Genomic DNA, 22,467 nt, shown 5'->3' on the forward strand with positions numbered 1-22,467 from the left:
ACCTAGCCTGTCTCTATGGCCATCCTCTCTTTATACCTTCATTCTAGGCTCAGTTCAAATCCCACCACTTCTTAGAAGCCTTCCTATCCATGTAAAGACAAGGAAAAACTCCTCCCTCCTTCTTACGTGCATCTTCTTGAAGGTCAAGGTGGTCATTGCAGATGAATGGATAAAGAAGTTGTAGCATGTACACACAAAGGAACACTATGTTGCTGTAAGAAAAGATGAAGCCATGCAGTTTGGTGCAACTTGGATAGAAGTGGAGGGTATCATATTAAGCAAAATAAGAGAGAGGGGGACAAATACTAGATGACTTCACTACCATGGTATGTAGAATAATAGAACAAGGAAAAGACAGTATCAAACTATGAAAACCCTTGTTCTTGGATTACAAAACTCAGATTACTTGATTAGTGGAGGGTTACAAAACGGAAGACTAGAAGTAACATAGAGACAGTGGTAGAAGGTCTTGGGCACTTTGGTGGTAGTGAAGGTACAGTAACTCTGTACATCTGAACCATAAACATAAACACTACTATGAATATATTACATAGACTTTATAAAAGCAACAACAACAATAGTCATCATCATCATCATCATAAAAAAAGAAAAGATTATCATAGGCTTTGTAGCCAACTCAACTATAAGGGATATGTCTCCTTCCCTTTCCAGGGGATAGAACGGAACCTGTCCTCTGTCCTGAAGGTTTCACGCATGGTGAGATTAGCAGTGGGACTTTTGTTGACTGAAATTGAGGGTGACATGTGATTTAGATTGCTTACTTGGCAAAGAAATGGACAAATTCCAAGAGGAGAAGCGTAAGGTAAAAATTCAGCTGGTCCAGACTCGCCCAGCACTGAACTTGGCTTCCAAAGATTCTGCTGCCCCTTTGGAGGGAAACCCTATCATTGGCTCTTGGGATTCCAACCCCTGATCAGTGAACACATTATCTTGATAGCCTGAGCCTTTGCAGATGGCCCAAAGTTCCTTTCTGGTTTCCTGTGCATTAGAAAGCCAAGTTTGGACCTCTTTGTTTCAGCTCCCCTCACAGTTGGACAGGTAAGCCTTGATTTCACAGCTAGCAGTCATACTTGAACTCTAACTAAACAGGTTCTGGAGTCCCTCAGAAACTTCCCATTTCAGTTCCATTCTCAGGGTACATGGTGCTCGGGCAACACTCTGGCCGTTCAATGGCTTGTCTTTGCCTACCCTTTTCCTACTGCATCTTTTCCAGCTCCCAGGAAGAGAGCTCTCCTGGGAATAGCAGCTCAAACACTCTCACCTACCATCACACTGCTTTGGAGGAGGGATGAAGCTCTACCATCAACCTAAACTTTCACCCCAGAACTGCATTTCAGGAGCTGTGACCTTTTCTGAGCCTTGATTCCCAATGAACCCAATCATTCCCTTTGAATAAGAAGTCTCTGTGAAGCATCGTCTGAACGGTAGACCTCCAGGGTGCTAGTCATTGGAAAGCAGCAGAGAAAAGGCCAGCATCAATGAGCTCAGCTTCATATTTTGCTCTCAGAAGAAGCTGATCATACCAAGGAGCACAACAAAAGGTAACACAGAGTCTAATTAACTTTGCTGTCCCTGTGTTGTGTTTCTAAATTGTTCCCTACCAGCATCAGGTGAATTTTTAAAAACCAGCTAAGGGCTAGAGGCTAGAGAATTTTAGACTTTCAATGAAAAATAATCTACCCTGCCGGGATTTCAATAAGAAATATTTTGTAAAAACAAGCTGTGGGTGTATTTGGCTCTTGCAAGCTGAGATAGTCAGCTGCTCCAAATGGACAGAGCAGACGTGACCAGCACGGAGCCCTGAAGAGCATCTAAAAGCAAAATCAAATTTCTCTCACACCCAAACACTGAGGCCTTAGCTTTAAGAGTGGGTGATGGATAAGATGAGAGCATTTAATCAGAGTTTCCTGGGAAGAAATCAAGAAGAAGCAAAGTGCATCGAAGATCCCTGTGGATAGTGACATCCGTCATAGCATTAACATGTGACAAAGCACATGAATCAGAAAATTCTTCCTTTGCAGCTCAGCTCACTGCTGCCAAAGCCTGTGGAGCAGCCAGCTTCTGCAGAAGAGCCCACTTGGCAGAGGCAGAGGCAACACTATCTCCCACTCCACGCCCGCATCCCAACCCCAGAGCCTTACTCTGATCCTGTCCCGACCCGGAGGGAGCCATTCAATGCAACTTGAATGTCCGAGTAATGCTTTTAAGTCCCACGACAGGAGAAATGCAAGTGGTGCACAACTGCCCTCCCCGGTTGGGGCTCAGGGCAGAGACTGTGGAGGTGGCAAGAGAGAAAGCTTAGGAAGTGAATGAACAAGGTTAGCTGTTGAAAGGCAATAGGGAGGAAGAAGACTGGGGTCAGGTGAATGCTCAGGTTTCTGACCCATCATGGAATCGTACTGCAGGAGAGAAAAAAATGGTATGGAGAGTGGCCACTCCAGCACCAGATGCCCTGGACCCTGAATGTACCCATTCTCCTGCTCTGCCATGGGACCAGAGTTGGGTTGGCACTGTCCCATCCTTGAGTGTCAGTTCCAGGGCCACCTCCTCCAGATCAGAAATGTAACCCATCCTTTCATCCAGCCAGAGGCCGTGTAGTCACTGTGCCCTTTGAGCCCTCTCCTGAAGTTCAGCATCTGTAGAGCAGAAGAGCAGATTATAGGGTCCCTAAGCTGTATCTCACCTGTGTTCCTGCCCACCAGAGCTCCAGGGCTACTCATGCCAATGGATAGTTGCAGTGCTCTGGAATGGCCCCATGATGCCGGGGCTTCTAGGTCTTCTCTAATGCCAGGTAGGATGATGGTAAAGGAAGATGCTGTTGCTGGTGGTTCCTTTCCTCCTTCTTTCTTCCTCTTCTTTCCTCTTCCCTCCTCTTCCTCTCTCCTCCCCCCTCCTTTCCCCTCTCTGTTGGCATGGGGGTTGTGTTAATGTCCAAGGTGGTCAGAACAAATTGCCCCAGACTTGGTGGCTTAGGACAGACATGCACTCATTTCAGCAGAATTTTATGCACGTCATTTTTTTTCTTTTCCAGTTCTGGAAGCCAGAGGCTGAACTGAACTTGTTGACAAAGCCACACTCCCTATGAAGGCTCCAAGACCTATTCCTTCTAGTTTCCAGAGAACCCAAACAGGCTTGGGGTGCCTTCCCCGAATCTCTGCCTCTGTTCTCATCATTCTTCACCCCTGTGTATCCTCCTCCTGCCTCTCTCACGAGACCATCTGTCAGGGTTTTCCTCAATACAGGGGTTCCTATAGAAGCTAGAACATCTCGTCTCTGATCCTTGATCACATCACCAACAACCCTTTTCCCAAAAGGGCCATGTTTGTAAGTGGACAAGTACTTGGGGACCACTGTCCCATCAACTTCAATGTAGACGTGATTTGTCATCACTCCAGGCTCACGATCCAAGCCATCTGCACTTATCTTGGATGGACACCCATAGGACTCCCACGGTGCTAGGTGTCCACCACCACGGGGGACAGGAGTTCATTTGTATTGTCTCCAGATGTCTTGGGGAAATGGCTCTGGAGAGCATCTCCTCACTGAGTGGAGAATGTGATTCCCCATGGAGGGCCTCCAGGGCCAAGCGGGCGCTTCCAGAATGTTCCCTCCTTGCTGCTGGGGATTAGTAGAATCCCTTGACCTCTCCCCACACCCCAGTGCTGCCTGCTTCTGGACCGAGGGTTTTTCAAACTTCATAAAGGGGACTCAGAGAAGTTCCTGCATTGCCCACATGCCATCCAGAGGGCAGCCTGGAGTCAGTCTTGGGTTGAACCCTGATATTGCTGCTGGAAGTTTCCAGATCGATCTTTCCCGGAAACCAGACTAAGCCACAGTCCTTGTGCTAGTGGAAAGCCAGGGCACCCCTGAAATGCTCTGCCCCTCACGTTTCCAAGGACAGAATAGTGGAAGAGAACAAGGGAAAGGCAGTGACTTTCCCCAAGAGAGGAAGATACAACACAGTGATCAATTTGGGTGATTAGCTACACAAAGAGGGCCCTTTATTCTAGACGTGTGTATGCCTTTTAATTTTCTCTTGCGGGCTCCAGCAGGGGCCCGATAACTGTGCAATTGGTATTCCTCGCCAGACCCTGAGGAAGCGGGCGCTCTCTGTGATGGCTCCAGGTGGTACAGAGTGCCACCTGCACTCCCAGCCTCTGCGCAGACCTTCCGAGGGGCTGGGGGAGGGGGAGCCCTGCCAGGACCCAGGTGGGTCTCCTCTAGCCTAGAGGCTCTGGTAGCCTTGGCTTCTTTACACAACACAACACAACGGAACTCTAGGTGCAAAGAGGTCTGGCTTCCTTCAGCGACTAATGCACAGAAGTTACAAATCAGAGCAATTGGGGGGTTTGTGTTACCTTGGCTTCATAAAATGAGTTCTCAGGGGCACTGCAAGAGATGGCACCCACGGCTCAAGATTCAGTTTACAAATCAGTGACTGGTTCCTCAGCTCTCCTACATGCAGCCTTGGTGGGACAATGCAGGGTGGTGGTGGGAATTCCGCTGTTGACTTCTGAGACCTCCTGGTCCCAGGGTTGGTGGTGTGACTGGGTAGTGCCCACTGGAAATAGTTTAGAAATTAAAAACCACTTTGCCCAGGTATTAGGACTTTCAAAGCAAGGATGCTGGAGGGTTAGCCTAACTTTCTGGGGTGATGGCTGAAAGCCCCCATTATTGCTCAAATAGAAAAGCAATTTGCAGAGAGGCCTCTTAAGGAATCACAGCGATTCTTCCAAGTTCTGAAGTTTCAATTTTTAACCAGATTGCAGGGACTTGAACTGAATAGAGAAGAACATAAATATGAGGAAGAGCAAGAACAGAGAGGGAGAGAAAAGAAAAAGGGGGAGGTTGGGGAGAGAGAGGGGAGGGAGATTTTGAGGGAGGGAGAGAGACTCAGAAGGGGAAGGGTGGGGAGAGGAGGAAGAGGATAGAAAGTATGCCAACATTTGATGGAAATTTTAATTTTCACACAGAAAACACCCGGCATCTGTCAGCCATTACATTTCTTCTGGCCACCTACTGTGACCACATGGAGACACCTCAGGGAGGAAGGATATAGAGCTTATCTTTCCCATCCCAGCGTATTGGGGCAAAAAGGAGGAAAGGACTTCTGGGAGTTTCCAGTAGTATCCTCTGTCCCTGGGGAATGGCCAGCTGACCCTTCATACCCACTGGTAGGGGGAAGCTGTCCAAACTCCTCTCCTGGACAGGACCATCCCTGGAGGCAAACATCACTGGTCCTGAATCCATCAGCAGAGTGACGCTTTCTGCCAGCCCTGCAGACAAGCTCCTACCCCTTCCCTTGAAGTACTTGGGAGTCACAGTTCAGTGTCAAACAAGAGGCTAAGCTGGTGGCTTCCAGCAGCTTCCTGCTTTGGGATCATCCTCACCCCCACCATGGAGCCTTTGCATAGAGTAGTGAAGAATACTGAGAAGACTGACACTAGGTCTATATCCAGTTCTGTCACTAACGTTCCCCTTCTGCAGTGGCTATACCAAATTCCTACCACCTAAGTCTTGCCTAGAGTCAATTTGGCTGAAGTCAAAGTGTTGGCGGGGTTGGTTGTATCTGGTGGCTCTGAGAGATGAAAGCCTTTCTTTGCCCCTTTCCATGTCCAGTGGCTTTCTGTGTTTCTCAGCTTAGTCCCCTCCCCTCTCTTCAAAACATCCATTCCAATCTCTTCACATCACTTTGCTTTCTCTTCAGTCTGTGTCAAGTCTCTCTGTCTGTCCCCTTCCAAGAATGGCATTTAGGGGACCATCCACATGACCAAGAATAACTCCCCCTTATCAAGATCCTTTATTGAAACACACTATCTAGACCGCTTTGGCCATACCAGGTCTCAGTCCTAAGTTCCAGGAATTAAGAAAGGAGGATCCTCTTTTGCAGACCACAACACCCAAAAGGAGAGAGAAAACAAAAGGGAATGCCCTGCCACAGAGGCAGGATGGGATGGGTGGATGGGGGTAGGAGGGATACTGGGATTGGTGGAGGTGGGAAATGGGCACTGGTGGAGGGATGGGTATTTGATCATTGTATAATCGAAACCCAAGCACAAAAATTTGTAAGTCTACAACTGTACCTCATGGTGTTTCACTAATAAAAATTAAAAATAAATAAAAGAAAGAAAGGAGCATCCTTCAAAGCCAATATTCACCCTCTCATGTGAGCGATGGGTCTTTCAACAGCTAAGTCACCTCACTGTTCCAGCGTTTCCTTATTTCTAGGAAAGGCATGCGATTCCCTGCCCCACTAGTTTCCTGGGCTTAGAGGGAGGTTCCCAGAGGTAGTGACTGTCGTGAACTTTTGTAGACTGCTGAGTGAGGACCGCTTTAGTCACCCTTCTAGGAAGCTGCGGTGGAGTTGTTTTTGTCACCCACCGTTCAGTGCCGTCTTCCTCGCAGCACCCCTGCCTCCGTGGCCTTCCTAGGGCACATCTCCATACAAGCTTTCCAAATGGAACTTGGTCCTAGGTCGATGTGGCTGTGAGTGCCCGTGCAGGGAAAAGAGTCCTTGGGGGGGTTAAAGCCTTTCCGATTACAGCCAAATTTCCCTTTCCATTCTCCCAGACTACTGGTTCCAGTGAGATCCATGTGTGTAGTGAGTAAGACACTAGGAAGAAAGCCCTCAGCACACACCCATCATTCTCTGCGCTTGTCACTCTCGGGCTGCCTTGGGAACTGTCTTTGGCTGCTTCTCTGTAAAATCTCTGATATTCAGCCTCAGGACCCAGCCTGATGGAGGCTGGTCAGAGTTTATCCAGCAGATGCGAGGACATAAGCAAAGGCTGCAGGTAGAGAGACTGAACAGACTCCCTGGCTGCAGGGTCATAGGTGGTAGAGACCATGAGGATGCCCAGTGAGCATCCCAGGGCAAACCATTGTCTCTCCATCCAAACCCAAGGCAGCCACACATTCTCCCGCCCTTGGTAGGGGGAATGCTTCAGCACAGCTTATAAGAAGTTGAAACTAGAAGGGCCTCTCCTCTCTGTGCATGGCCTTGTCAGACACCCTTCATGCCAGTGTGGAGCCAATATTCATGGGAAACAGGAGGGACCGAGCTGAGGAACCTGATCGAGTCTGGAACTGTGCCTACAGTTCCCCTCTGCACCCGCTGTCACATGAAGGAAGGTGACATCTTTAGATCATACTAGCATTCCCCGTGGTATTCTCCAGCCACCATCACCAACGCCTTAGTACCTTATGACCATAAAAGCTATACACTCCAGCTCCGGGCACATCTCTTTGTTTCCACTGTTCTTCCTGCATTAACATATGCCTCAGAGACCTGGGCCCTAGGCAAACAGGATGAGAACACTATTCAGGTCTCCCAAAGAGGAATTGAAAGAGCTATGCTTGGAGTATCACGTTTCACTCAAATGAGAGAAAGAATCCGGAGTTTCGACCTCCATAGACGATTAAAAATCAGGGATGCGCTCTCGTTTGCCAAGGTGTCAAAAATCAGATGGGCTGGTCACGTAATGAGATTTAGAGACGACCGCTGGACTAGAGCCATTATCAACTGGATTCCACGGGATGTCAAAAGACCGCATGGCCGCCCACCTACCAGATGGTCAGACTTCTTCATCAAGATCATGAACGATCGGTTTGAGGCTCTTCGTGTTCCTAGAATGAACAGACGCCATTGGGCTACACTAGCACGCAACAGGGACAAATGGAGACGTTACTGGCGCCCGCTCGAGCAAATCGCCGATTAACGGGAAGTCAAGTGATCAAGTCACGGTCACAGTCCTCCCGTTGTTCATCGATTTGCTCGAGCGGGTCCAGTAACGTCTCCATCGTGAGGCTAGTTGTTACTGTGTTTGGCATATTGAATAGCAGTCAGGGTGGCTGAGCGGTCTAAGGCACTGCGTTCAGATCAAGTCAAGTGACCCTAAAAAGAAGGACCTCCATTTCACATACGGGCGGTTCTGACAGAGGGAAATTAACTTTCCCCAGTGAGCACGCATGTAAGACTGGCCACAGACTCCCTGCTGAATAGAAGAAGAGCACTTCACTCTCTGCCAGAAGACCCTGTGGGCTTCCTGTCCTTTCTGAATGAACTTCTGGCCTCATCCATTTCTCCACTCCAGTGCAGCCTACTCCACATGACAGACCAAATTTGCTTGATGTATCAATTAGTCATTCAGAGTCTCCAACAGGAAGCTAAGATACTTTCTGCATATTTGTTGACTTCTTATTCTCCATTTTTTTCGGGGAGGTCATACCCAGCGATGCACAAGGATTACTCCTGACTCTACACTCAGGTATTACTCCCGGTGGTGCTTGGGGGACCATACGGGATGCTGGGAATCGAACCCGGGTAGGCCTACCCACTGTGATATCCCTCCAGCCCCCTTACTCTCCATTTAATATTTTTCTTTCTGAGCTTAGAAGCAGATTCTGAACCCCCCAAGTTGGCAAATGGACAAGGTCATGTTTGGGGCCCAATTCAATTCTGGAAATGATTCTGGAAATGAAAAGATTCACTTCCCTGAGGACTCGGGGGAGTGTGGGTAAACCACTCCAGGAAAAAACTCAAGCTTTCTTTGAGAAGCAGGACATCTGGTGCAGGACTTCATCTGGAGTGGAAGGCACAGGGTGATGCAGTTTTTAGGTGACATGAGAAAACATTCCTGGTTATTCTAGGGCAGCATTTTACACAGTGTGGTCTCCGGACCCCTGGAAGTCAAAACTCTGCTCAGTCATCTCTAGATGGGTTTGATTTTTCACTCTCCTTTGCTCACCTCACAGTGAATCATTCCAGACACAGAACAATGTGTGATATCACAACAGATTGAATGAAGATATAAGAATCCAGCTGTCTTCTATTAAGCCTGACATGAAGGAGATTTTGAAAATTAGAAAATAATGTCACTCTTCTTTCTGATCAGTTTTGTTTTGGAAACTAGAGTTATTTATGTTAACGTATAATGGGTTTTTGTGGCTATTTTTAAATGAGTTAGTACATAAATACAAGTTTTCAAAGCTCTTCAAATATATAAGTATCAATGGCTTGTATCTGGAAACCAGAAGTTCTCTGTATTCAATAACTGTTTAGAATGAAAAGCTATCCTAAAAACACAGAAGAACCCCCTATGGGACATCTAGAACACTGAAAGGGTGGGAAAAACCCCAAGGTCACCCAGTGATCCATGGGCATAAGCAGGACTTCTGTCCTGGTCTTCTAAGTGTCCAAGTTATGTTTCCCAGATAATTTTTAACAAAATTTATTTATTTATTTATTTAGGCTTTTTTTAGGAATACTCAGAGGTTATGAGACCCATTGTAATTACTGGTTTTGGCATATCGAATACACAACGGATGGGCTGGTCACGTAATGAGATTTAAAGACGACCGCTGGACTAGAGCTGTTACCGACTGGATTCCATGGGATGTCAAAAGACCGCGTGGCCACGCACCTACCAGATGGTCAGACTTCTTCGTCAAGATCATGAAAGATCGGTTTGAGGCTCTTCATGTTCCTAGAGCGAACAGACGCCATTGGGCTACACTAGCACGCGACAGGAACAAATGGAGACGTTACTGGCGCCCGCTCGAGCAAGTCGCCGATTAACGGGAAGTCAAGTGATCAAGTGACTCAGAGGTTACTCCTGGCTCTACGCTCAGTAATTACTCCTGGCAGTGCTCAGGGGACCCTATGGGATGCCAGGATCAAACAGGGGTCAGCCATGTGCAACACAAATGCCCTACACGTTGTACTATCACTCGGGGCCCTTCCAGAGAATTTTTAACCAAAGCTCCAGTGATCTGGGATAAAGGCCCACAGGAACTGGCCGTTCCAGGCTTTCCCCAGCTCTACTCACAGAGGTTTCACCACATTGGCGACATGACAGGGAAGGAGAGCTGTACTGGTGGCCCAGCAGCACACAGATCTGGATTCCCACGGGGGTCCCTAAGACACTTGCTGCTGCACCAGAGATTCTTGGCAGCAGAAAGACGCTCTCTGCATCAACACCAAGCATTACGATCTCCAGGACACATCCTCAAACTCTTCAGACTCTCTCAGAGGCTGAGGTCATTCTGTAGCCTTTCCTCTACTCTTTCCACAAGACTTCCCTTACACTTCACCTCCTAGCTCAAATTTGCTTTTGCGTCCCAGGAGTGCAATCTGATTGGAACTTACGTCTGCGTGGAGTACCTCCTGGCGCTGCTAGGGTCTGAAGTCTGTAAGCACCAGGTGATTCTCTTTAAAAGTCTTTGTTCCTTTGTCAATTTCCATGCTATTGCATGTAACCTGTCTGCACGGATCGCTAAAAAGTGCCTTCTTAGTTCTCCATGGGCCCTTTCATCAAATTCATTTGATTTGAATAGCGTTGGTGCTCTAGCCTTATTCTAGACCTCACACTGTCTGCGCTGCAGAATTGACATGCACTTTCTCTAGGAATTGTTCCTGAAAGCTGAGAGGGGAGGGACTGTGACTTGGGTAGTCTGGATAGCCCACATTAGTAATGAAACCCCAGCCGAGTGCTCATTAAGCACTGTGGCTTTTAAACAAACTTGACATTCGAGCATTCTTGCTGGTGCTCTTCCAGCCCATTTGCACATTGAGAAGGGAGCTGTTGAGTCTTGTTTTGCCATAGACTTTGGGGGCCTTCTGGCCTGGAGTTTTCCATTTCCCAGTCTTGGCAGCGGGTCAGGGAGCACTCAGCCTTGCAGGGAGGATTGGCTGAGGAAGGAAAAAGGAGCACACACACTGGAAGGGGGAGCAGTAACTCTTCTCCCTCTGACATGTACCATTAACTATTAATCGAGAATCATTATTTTTGTGATTTGTCACAATTGCCTTTTGCAACTGGTTTCCTCAGTGCTGTGCTAATTATCCATATGTGCTCTGAGGCACATTTGTGAATGCCAATCATTTCTTACCAATTTACATAATCATGGAGGGCTGTTGATAATACAAAAATGCTTCAGAGTCAATGCATTTGATTTGTCTCCACATCAATTTCTGCTGTGACTTGACAAGACCTTTCTTATCATAAACAAACGTAGTCTTCTGCATCCCTGAAGCAGACAGAAACGAGCTACATCTCTGCAGGGATAATTTATCTCACTTGATAGACTAAGGTAGGTGCTACCTTGGGCTTAAAGTTTTCTTTTACTTCCATAAAACATAGATTGTTTCTAAAACTGACATAAGAAGAAGCAGAAAAGTTGAATAGTCCAATGACTAGTAAAAAATGAATAGTAATGAAAAACTATGCCATAAAATTCCACAGATCCTTATGGGGGTCACCTGTGAATCCTTTTAAATAAATCAGGGAGAAAAAAGACTAACTGGGCCAAAACAATCGTAAAAAAGGTATCGAACTTGCCTTGCACGTGGCTGGACTGGGTTGGATCCCAGAAACACTTATGGTACCCTACACCCACCAGAAGTTATCTGAGTTATTATCCCTAAGTGCAGAGCCAGGAGTAAGCCCTGAGCATGGCCAGTGTGCCCCCAGAAACAAACAAACAAAACCCCACCAGCCTCAGCTCTTGCGCAGAGTAAAGAAAGGGGGAACACTTTCTTTTGTTTGAGGTCACTATAACCTTGCTTCCTTAACCTGAAGAGACTATTTTAAGAAATCTGTAGATCAATTTCTCTCATTAACAGTTTCAAAAAATCTTTAACAAATTTAAACCAATAATTATATATGTATATATGCACACAATATGTTTCTACGTTTATTATATACACATTTCTAATCATATATGTCCAGGCATATACATTAATGTATTATTTTGCCTATCCATATGTGTGTATTACATGTGTGTAAACAGCACTCTGCATTCATTTATTTCTTGTGGTTTTCAGAAATCACTACCAAATTACCTACTTGCACTCTAATTCTTGTCTCATGTCTGCTTCTGGGGAAGCACTATCGAATTCTATGTTTCAACCGAGGTTTATTTCAGGCTTATGAATGGGGTTTAATATTAGGGAATCAATTCCTAGGATTGATCATATTAACAGAGAAAAAGAAGAAAATTATATTACTATTTAAATTGATGCGGGAAATCATTTGACAACATTCACCAGCCATTCATGATCAAACATCTAGCAAAGTAGGACTGGAAGGGAATTTTCTAATCTAATAATGAGAAGCAGCGGAAAACTACAACAACGAATACAATCAACAGTGAAATATGAAAATATTTACTTTATCCGCAGATTGAGAATGAGAAAATGTTGCCTACAAGCATATCATCACCACTGTTCCACATCACACCAAAGGTCCAATATATTTGGATTATATAATAAAGCTGGAGAAAAGGAATAAATATTAGAAAAGAATAAACCAACCTATTATTCACAAACTATGTACTTGGGGCTAGAGATACAGTATAGCAGGCAGGGCAATTGCCTTGCATGCAGCCAACCTGGGTGTGATTCCCAGCACTGCGTATGGTCCCCCCGAGTCCCACCAGGAGTGATCCCTGAGTACAGACCAAGGAGTTAGACCTGAGCATAGCTGGGTGTGCCTCTCCCCCTAAACTGAGCAAAATAACAGCTACATAATAGGCATAAAATAAATCTCATATAATATACAAACTATTAGCATTATTATTTTTTTTCTTTTTGGGTCATACCCAGCGATGCACAGAGGTTACTCCTGGCTCATCACTCAGGAATTACTCCTGGCAGTGCTCGGGGGACCATATGGGATGCTGAGAATTGAACCTGGGTCGGCTGTGTGCAAGGAAAACGCCCTATCCACTGTGCTATCGCTCCATCCCCACTATTAGCATTCTTAAAGTTACGGACTACCAATTCAATATATAAGAATCTGTTGGCTTCTAGAATAGCAACCTGATCAATAAAAATAAGATTGTAGAGACTGCAGATATTGTACCAGGTCTAAGGCGTACAGCAGACCCTGGTTAGATAGATACCACTGGGGTGGCCCAAATGGTCTTCAGCACCACAGGAGCAGACCAACATGGCACCCACAAGCAGAGGCATTGAATGGCAGACCAGAATTGCCCAGGCGGGTCATGAGCATTGTATGAGAAATATCTCCCTACCAAAACAATAAAGGAAAAAATTTTTAAATATGCCATTTTCAATATAAAATGCACTGCACTGTAGCACTGTCCTCCTGTTGTTCATCGATTTGCTTGAGCGGGCCCAGTAACATCTCCATCATGAGACTTATTGTGACTGTGATTGGCATATCGAATACGTCACGGGTAGCTTGCCAGGCTTTGCCCTGCGGGTGAGATACTCTTGGTAGCTTGCTGGGCTCTCCGAGAGTGGCAGAGGAATTGAACTCGGGTTGGCTGCGTGGGCCGCGTGCAAGGCAAACACCCTACCAGCTATGCTATCGCTCTAGCTCACAGTGATTAAAAAGAATAAAAATTTAAAAAAACCTGCCCAAATGCGGGCCCTGTACAGTCACTTCCTCCTAACCTGTGAATCTCAAAAGAAAGCACAACATTCATCTCATTGTTAGGGAACATCACACTCTTCCCACTGGGAGATATTTAGCCCAATACCAGACTAGCTGTGCCTCAAAATTGTCAGGGAACTTCAAAATCAAGGAGCCTCTGGGTAACTGTAGACTGCATTGAAATATAAGCTGCAGAAATTGCGGTCTGTATTTAGAATATCAACAATTGCAAACTAAGAGGCAGAGCCTCAATGGAATCACTGTATCACTGTCATCCTGTTGTTCATCGGTTTCCTCAAGCAGGCACCAGTAATGTCTCCTTTGCCCTAGCCCTGAGATTTTAGCAAGTGCCACATTCGAGGCTCTTTCAGGGTCAGGAGAATGAGACCCATCATTGTTACTGGTTTTTGGCATATTGAATACGCCACGGGGAGTTTGCCAGACTGCCGTGTAGGCAGGATACTTTTGGTAGCCTGCCAGGTTCTCCAGAGTAAGAACTAGATAATAAGATGCCGCTTCCGGGAGCTGGGTTTTATAGTCTTTGGGTCTTGGCCGTTGATGGGATTACACAGCGCCAGGGGCAGTTGGTGGGTGTAACGCCTGCATACTGGAAGATGGGGGATCTGGGTGGAGGAGGCCCAGTTCCAATCAAAGCAGGCTTGGAGATCTATGCCCCAGGTCCCGCACACCTGGCTTCCTCTGCCGGTTCCTTCATGCATGAGGCTCGTCCGATCATGTGGAGAGTGGTCTTAAGCATGGCTGTGGCTGGAACTGGAGGTCTTCAAATGCCTCAATGGAATGTGGACCAGGAAAGGAACCTCAGGGGTCAGGGGCAAACCGCTGCCTCCCGCAAAAACAACAACAACAACAACAACAACAACAAAAAAACAATTCCAGGGAAGTCAATCACATATGAACTTTTGTTAATAACTGTGGCAAATGTACCATAGCACAGCGGTAGGACGTTCGCCTTATAAGCGGCCAACATGGCCGACCCGAGTTCGATTCCTCCGCCCCTCTCGGAGAGCCCGGCAAGCTACCGAGAGTATTCGATATGCCAGACACAGTAACAACAAAATCTCCAATGGAGACGTTACTGGGCCCGCTCGAGCAAATCGACGATCAACGGGAGGGCCTTACTTTCTATATTATCTTCCATTTTGTTCGTAAATCTGAAACTATTTCAGAGTAACAAAGGCTAAGATATGATTCCCCGAAAGAGGAAAAACAACAGCACATCAAATGGGTCGGCGTTGCAGTGACTGCTGGTATATCCCCAACATCTTTTCCTTCCTTCCTCTACTGTGGCCAACTCCCCCTCTCCCCACTGGCTCCTGAATACAGAGACACCAAGATAAAGGAGATTCTCCCTGCCCTCCCTTAAAGGCAAGTGCAATCAATGAATGTTAAATGTAGTGATCCTGGGTCCTGCCAGGGAACTGGTGTCGTGAGCCACCTTGGACTCTTAAAAAGAAGCTTAGGGCTAGAGCGATAGTACAGTGGGTAGGGCGTTTGCCTTGCACGTGGCCAACCTGGATTCGATTCCCAGCATCCCATATGGTCCCGAGCACCACCAGGAGTAATTCCTGAGTGCAAAACCAGGAGTAACCCCTGTGCATTGCCAGGTGTGACCCAAAATGCCAAAAAAAGAAGCAGCTAAACTGGCTCAGGATGGTAGCATTGCTATTCAATCACGGTCACGGTCACGGTCCCCCCGTTGTTCATCGATTTGCTAGAGCGGGCCCAGCAACGTTTCCATCATGAGACTTGTTGTTACTGTGTCTGGCATATCGAATACGACACGGGGAGCTTGCCAGGCTCTGCCGTGCGGGCAAGATACTCTCGGTAGCTTGCCAGGCTCTCCGAGAGGGGCGGAGGAATCGAACTCGGGTCGGCCATGTTGGCTGCGTGCAAGGCAGACGCCCTACCGCTGTGCTATTGCTCCATAAATCTAATGAAAGGTGTGCAAAACTTCTACAGGAAGAAAACCTGGTTGAGAAAACTAAGATCTAAATGAATGGAGGGATGTGACAGTATGAACTGGAATGCTCTGTAAATATGTTCGATATCTCCACACTAATCTATACGTGTGACATAATCCAAATAACTCATGTAAGACTTTTTTTAAAGATACATTACTCATTTTCAATAATGCTATAACTAAGACTGTGCAAGGACTTCCAAAAGTCAATTTGAAAATGAGATGGAATAGTCTCCAAACAGAGTTACCCATCTTATCAACTGAGTTATGAATAAAAGATGCACTTAATACATATTGTTATCCAGTAAATTTCTATGAGTCAATTGAAAATTACATAGAAGACTTTATTGTGACTCCTGTTGAAATAAATGCTAGGGCAACATACAAAGGCTAGAAAAATTAAAATAGAGTTTAAGGGGAGCATCCGCATGATTTTAGACCAGGCAAAGAGCTTTAATGGGACATTAAGTGCACTAACCATATAAAAATTAATTGGATTACATAAAATTAACAACTTTTGTTTATTATAAGTAAACATTAAGAGGGAAAGTGGCCATCCTCTATCTCAATTCTCAGAGAGGAAAGAAGATACTTATATACATTCAAATCCTTTACCAAAATTTCTTACTGAAATATCTATTTCGTATTCATTTGTAGAAATTTCTTATGCAACTATTTTTGAGATGTATGTCCAGAATATATCACTGTCACTGTATCACTGTCCTCCCGTTGTTCATCGATTTGCTCGAGCGGGCCCACTAATGTTTCCATTGGAGACTTTGTTGTTATTGTGTTTGGCATATCGAATATATCACGGGGAGCTTGCCAGGCTCTGCCGTGCAGGCGAGATACTCTCGGTAGCTTGCCGGGCTCTCCGAGAGGGGCGGAGGAATCAAACTCGGGTCGGCCATGTTGGCTGCGTGCAAGGCAAACGCCCTACCGCTGTGCTATCGCTCCAGAATATATATCCAAAGAATTTTGTAAAATACACAATTACTTCAAAAATGTTGCTCTGGCAGCTGTTTTCAGAAAGAAATGCCATATTAATTAAAAAGGATCCAGTGCAGTACCTCCCACCTGTCTGGCAGCCAATGGAATCATTCCCTTCCTTCTCTCTCTCTCCTTCCCTGCTATTATTATTATTATTATTATTATTATTATTATTAGGCTGGAGCTATAGCATAGCAGGTAGGGTTTTGCCTTGCATGAGGCCGACCTTGATTCGATTCCTCCACCAGTCTCAGAGAGCCTGGCAAGCTACCGAGAGTATTCCGCCCATAAGGCAAAGCCTGGCAAGCTACCCGTGACGTATTCAGTATGCCAAAGAACAGTAACAAGTCTTACAGTGGAGACGTTACTGGTGCCCACTCGGGAAAATTGAAGAACAATGGGAGGACAGTGCTACAGTGCTACTTCAAATCAATGAGGAAAAGCCACTTCAACAGAAAAATTGTCAAAGACCTGGATAAACATTTCATCCAAGTCTGTTGAGGACCCAGAGTTGTGACTCAGTGGTAGAGCACCGACCTTGCAGGCATGAGACGACAAGTTCAATCCAACACTGTCATTTGTGAGTTCGAGTGTCATAATCAAGTGTGTGATCTTAAGTGTGCAAGTGTTTGACCCCCATGAGCACCACAAATATTTGAACAACTATTTGATCACCACTACCAAGTGTGTGCAAACCATCACACTCACAACCTAGCACAGCAATAACAATAACGAAATAAAGAGTGTCCAGATGGTTAAGCAATGTGCAATTGGAGAAATCATAAGAGGAAAGCAAATGCGAGCCAAACTGTTGCTGTAGTGAGTATGTTCCCCACCTTTCCTCTCCCCTCTTGGGGTCTGAAGCGCCCATCTCCCCCCTGCTACAAAAGTCACAGCTGACTGTCCCTCTCCTGGTGACTGCCTTTGGCTGAAAAGGGCCTCCTCACCTGAAACCACCTGCTCTGATCTGTGCCCAAAGAGGAGTTGAGTTCAGGCATAAAGACTCCCTTCCCAATTTCAATTTTTTTTTGAGATTCTGTGATTTACAATCACCCCTCTCTCTTAACCACCCCCATTTCATCTCAGTTGTGTGGACCAGTTCTCCCATTTATGTTGCCTTTGGGCCTTTGTTGACACCTTATTGTGTATATTTAATCCCACATATGAAAGAAATAATTCTGTATCTGTCCCCTTCCTTCTGACAGAATTCACTCAGCATGACATCCTTTAGTTCCATCCATGTTGCTACAAATAACATGTTTTTGTTCTTTCTTGGGCTGTATAATATTCCATTGTGTGTATATACCACAAGCATTCATCTGTAGTTGTCCTTTCCCTAATATATAACAATAGTGAAGGGTCACCCTAGGCCCTGAGATCACAATGGGACTGGATGAGTTCTATATCAAAATCCAGCCCCTATTCCTGCCTAATTCTTCTCTCTCCACTCCCTCATTATTGCCCATAGAACAATGGACACCATATATACTAATATTTATGGTGGAATCCCCTCCCCAAGAAATCTAAGCTGGTATAACTACAACAGAAAGGCTCACATGAGAAAAGACAGAACTGTTTGTTGATCAAAATATGGTCCAAGTAGAGTTCACATATCAGCCTGCTCAATAGTTCAGGTGGAAATCAAAATTGTACAATTGCCTTGCAAAAAAAAACAGTGTGGCAGCACTAAGTACAGCTGAATACACATATATAACTCAATGATCTACTATCACAAGAAACAGAAATGCAAATCCTTATTCACCAGAAGATATGCCACAAGAGTGGGCATAAAAAGTGTTTTCATATTGTTGGAACCAGAAACATCCCAAGTACCTGCTGAGAAGAACAGGCAAATAAATCATGATCTACACACATACACACATTTCATAAGCAAAATATTGAACAAAAGCAAGCAAATACCCACACAAAAAAGCATATTCTTTTGAATTCATTTAAAGTATAGAATTAAACCAAGGTTAGTAGAACTCAGGGTAATGAATATTATTGGGGGAGAGGATTAGTGATCTTGAGGGGTACCGTGGCGGTTTCTGTGGTGCACCAAAGACTTTTTGATATGGATTCACCTTGGGAAATTTATCTCTGATAATCCGTAGTAAAATAATGCTACTATTATAATAGCATATATTAAAATAATACTATGGTTATACTAGTATATATTAGTATTATATTCTTGAATAGTATAAAATGTTTAAAGCTTACCTGAGTTATTTGTTTATGTCAAATGTATAGATTAATGTGCAGAGATTTGGTATATTTACAATATGGAGCTTTCTGACCCATTGGTGCTGACACGTTTCTCCTTTTGTTTTCTCTCAACCAGGTTTTCTTGTATTAATGTAGAAGTTTTGCATGTCTTTAATGGGGTTTATTGCTAGGCATTTTATTTTGTTTTCTTTTTTTTTGCTTTTTGGGTCACACCCGGTGATGCTCAGGGGTTACTCCTGGCTTTGCACTCAGTAATTACTCCTGGCGGTGCTCAGTGGACCATATGGAATGCTGGGAATCGAACCCGGGTCTTCCACTGTGCTATCACTCCAGCCCTGGCATTTTATTTTGTTTAATGCTGTAAATGGCATCTTTTACATTTTTCCTTTATCTGGGGGGTTGGGGAGCGGTATCTCCCAGCACTTCTCATGCCAGACATGATCTGGGCACTTTTCTGAGTGTGATACTTGAATAGAACAATCTCAAAGACCATCAAGAATATATCCACATGTACAAGCATGCATGCACAGACAGTCAGACATCTAGAAACAAGCAAACAAAAAGGTCCCTAAGGTGACCTTTCAATTATGACCTTTGGTATAGCACCTTCTCCCCTTTCTCCATCAAAGACCCATGGATTCACAGAGACTATGGATATGTCTCTTTAAGCATCTCTTGTCTCAGGGCAGGCCTCCCAACAGTCAAGTGTACCGGGGCTGCTGGCTCTAAGCCTCCTGCTTTCCGAGGCCTGGGCTTGAGCAACAGGGCAGGCTGGCCGGCGGGTAATTGGGAGGTGCACTTGAACTAAATCAGGTTTCCCACTCACCTTCTTTGGCCTATTGATGGGTAATGAAGGGCCGAGTATGGATTTGTCATTACTGAGTGGGTGGCAGCCGGGGAGGGGGACAATTCTCCCTGATGAGTCAGAGGAGATACAAGCAGAGCACTTGGTGTTGATGAAAATGAAAAGCCTTCTTCCCTGCCATTGGAAAGGTTCAGCGGCTATACTCTTTGATAAATGGTCACAGTAATGAAATTCACACTCTTTAATCACAAGGGCTATAACTTAATTAAAAACACATCGAGGATTGATTTGGGATGGAGCGCTCTCCCAGTTCCTGGCTTTATTAAATTCTGTGTTGCTTTGCTCGGCCTCATCTGACATGCTTAGGTGCAGAAGTACACAGCTGAGGAACTGTCACTGTCCGCTTGCAATGAACACAGTTTGAGCATCCTGGACAGACCAGGCTGAAGGGAAGGGGGAGCCAAGGCATCTTAGCAAACGGGCCCAGGACCACAGCCCCTCCCTACCCTGGCTGGCAGAAACTTCCAGGCAGGCTCTATGAAGTCAAAGTTAGTCTTCACCATTCTGGGCCTGATGGGGTTTTCCTTCCAGAGAGAGCTGACATTGGGATGGCGGACACCAGGGGGAATGGTCCTGTGAGACCATGGGCACCCAAACAGTGGCATGCACCGTATGGCTTGTTGTACAAACATGTGAGCACCACCTTTATTCAGTTTAAGCTCAGAGCCAATTTAGGTGGGAGATGGGAGCTGCTCTTCGTTTACCCACGTAGAAAGCTAGAAAGGAAGAGGGCAGGCTGTGCAAACTCCACTTCTGGCACACACATACCTCCAGTATCTTCCATTGCTACCTAGACAGACACAAGTCCAGACATCCATCTATATTCCCAACACACACACCTCCAGGCACCCCCTCACACACAAATATACATGTTCTCCTGAACATAGCCACACCAGCATGCCTGCAAACACCTTCAGATACCCCAGATACGGACATACCCCCAATACACTCAGCTGCACTCCTTATACATGTATATTCATGCTTGTCCTGAAGCCAAGACACCTTCACCGCTAAGTCAAGCATTAAAACTCACCCCTGGAGGCAGGCTCATGGGCACACACCTCAATCCCTAGACCCTCACTTGTGCAGATACATCGAGGCACAGATGCACACGTGGAAGCCTAGACCCATCGTCCCCCACTAAGAACACCAGTGGAGATACAGACCCTACCAAATGCAACCTTCGCCCCCAAACACACTCACTCTATGTACCTACATGCATATGTAGACACATAGTGGGTTCATATGTATCAGAGAGAACAATAAAGGAGAGAGACAGACAGGGCAGAGACAGTGGTGACCGCAGAAAATCAACTCTACTTAACTAGCAAGTGTCCGACAGACGGCTCTGTTAGGTTGAGCAGCTTGGGAAAGATGTATAGGGGTTCATTCCTTTTCACCACACTCGTCATTTTTCCTCTTCTCATCAGGCTAGACCTCTAGGGATGAGAAGCCAAAAGTTAGGATGGGGATGTGATTTCTCCTCATCCTCAACAACAGTTGAGTCTTTAGAGCAGGGAATCTCATGCATATCTATGAGTCTCTGGATCCCATTGGGATGGTTATTTTGATGTGTCACCTCCACTGGGTTATTTAGTGGCCAGCCCTTTGGTCAAGGATTATTTTGAGTGCATTATGAGAAGGAGGGCTGGAGTGATAACACAGCGGGTAGGATGTTTGCCTTGCACGCGGCCGACTGGGGTGACCCGGGTTCGATTCCTCCACCCCTCTCAGAGACCCCGGCAAACTATTGAGAGTATATCACCGCACGGCAAAACCTGGCAAGCTACCCATGACATATTTGATATGCCAAACACAGTAACAAGAAGTCTCACAATGGAGACATTACTGGGCCCACTAGAGCAAATCGATGAACAATGGGAGGGCAGCGCTCCAGTGCTATGAGAGGGAGGGCAGTTTTGCAGGAGATCACCGTTGCTCCCAGGGAAGCCTCCTAAGCAGTGCTGATGGGTTCTGGAGAACATCCACAGGAGACTTGTGCAGCTGGGCCAGACAGTTCAGTGCTAGACCCACTGGTGCCATGAGCTACTAGAGCTTCACCTGGCAGTCCTGTAGACACCATATTCAGGTTCAGGGACAGAACCCAGGTCCTTGGACACACAAGGCACACACCCTGATTCCTGAAACATCATCTTTGATCCCTGATATTGCCTTTGTTGTTGTTTTTCCTGGGGTGAAGGGGGTGTTTGGGAGCCACACCCAACAGTACTTGGGGGCTACTCCAGTTCTGTGCCAATCACTTCTTGTGGTGCTGGGATTGTGGGGGACCACGCAGTGTCAGGGATCAACCCAACATCCATCATGGAAAGCATGGAGAAACTGAATCAATCCAGGGACTCTCCCTAATGTGATAGGCCCCATCCAACCTGAAAGCCCTGAAGAGAACAAAGGATGGATCCTTCTCCCAGGAGTTTCTCCTGCTAGCCTGCTTTTCAACCCGGAAGTTGGCCTTTCCCTTCCTTTAAACTTGAAAATAAGCTCTCATAGTCAAGTAGGAAAGAAATCAAGGGGGAAGTAAGTATGTGAGCATAGAGATAACAAGGAAGCAGAGGTCAGGGGCCTCAGGCACGTGGGTAAGGTGGAAGAATGGTATAGCTCTACATCCAAATCATAGACTCAACATCACGGAAAACACAGAATCCAAACTGCAGCCACCAAACTTCAAATGTGCCTGTGAAGGGGAAAAGCTGGAGGGAGGTGGGGGAGAGGGAACTGGAGAACCCTGGCGGAGGGAAGTTGAGACTGGTGGTGGGATTGGTGCTGGAACATTCTATGTCTAAAACTCAACTATCAATAATTATGTAAATCACAGGGCTTTAGTAAAATTTAAAAAAAATTAAAATAAAACATAACGAGAACCACCAAGGAACAAGGATGGAGGAGAAAGAAAATGTAAAAATCGATTTAATCTAAAAGAAGGCAGGGGAGAAAAGAAAATGGACTTGAACTACTCTTTTATATTT

Source organism: Sorex fumeus, unplaced genomic scaffold (genome assembly GCF_029834395.1).
Source record: "Sorex fumeus unplaced genomic scaffold, SorFum_2.1 ptg000075l, whole genome shotgun sequence".
In the NCBI taxonomy this organism is placed as follows: domain Eukaryota; kingdom Metazoa; phylum Chordata; class Mammalia; order Eulipotyphla; family Soricidae; genus Sorex; species Sorex fumeus.